Here is a 1,004-nt window from a genome sequence, read left to right as displayed (position 1 = left end):
TGCATAATTGCAATTGTGACCCTGACACCCAGGACCCTGAAAGCCAAAGCGAATTAAGAAGTTTTTTGGGTTTTTTTTGTTGTTGTTGTTGTTTTTTCCTTTTTGTCTTTTTTTTTTTACTGACCAGTAACGGGATCGCAACCCTTGGTGTTGGGCCCGGGCCGTGCCCTTGCCGCGCCCGCGCCGCGCTCAGCCAATGAGTGGGAACAGGTCTTCACATGGGATCCGAACCCTCGGCGGGAGCGCCACTGAGCTCCCAAGCGGCGTACTCTCCAGTGCGCCCCGGGCCGGCCCAAATTAAGAAGTTAATGTTAAATTGTATTTTCATTTTAGAAACTAGCTACACATTAAGTATACACACAGTATATCAGAAATAAGCAATCTCAGTAAGGATCTGAGTATTCAACCACTGCAAATAAGATTCAATGTACCTTGAGATTTTTCTTCAAACCAAGGATCAATGTTTGAAATTACTACAAGGTATAAAAAAAAAAAAAAAAAAAAAAAAAAAACTGGTTGAATAAAAATGAAATTTCTCAAATATGTTGCAAATACAAGTAAACTAAACACATTAAACAGCACCAACACTTAAAAGTAAGTAATCAGTGGTCTTAGAACTGTGTACCTAACCCGGATGTCAATTTATCAACAGAAAAACCTATAGATTTTCTGAGGAAAAAGTAGAAAAAAAAAAAAGACAACAGAGACATTTTATACGGCAAAGCATGTCATCTGGGGCATCTGTACATTCGTATTTTGTGAAGACAAATAATCCTTTTCAACTTGATTTGCCTCATGGTGTCCATTTCAACAGACAAAAGTAAATAATAAAAACATTAATGCAGGGCCGGCCCGGTGGCGCACTGGAGAGTGCGCCGCTTGGGAGCGTGGCGGTGCTCCCGCCAGGGTTCGGATCCCATATAGAGAATGGTCTGCTCACCGATTGAGCGCGGTGCGGGCGCGACACCGAGGGTTGTGATCCCGTTGCTGGTCACGGTACGGGC

This window comes from Galeopterus variegatus, unplaced genomic scaffold, assembly GCF_000696425.1.
Source record: "Galeopterus variegatus unplaced genomic scaffold, G_variegatus-3.0.2 Scaffold18899, whole genome shotgun sequence".
In the NCBI taxonomy this organism is placed as follows: Eukaryota; Metazoa; Chordata; class Mammalia; order Dermoptera; family Cynocephalidae; genus Galeopterus; species Galeopterus variegatus.
Note: the sequence above shows the minus strand (reverse complement) of the source record.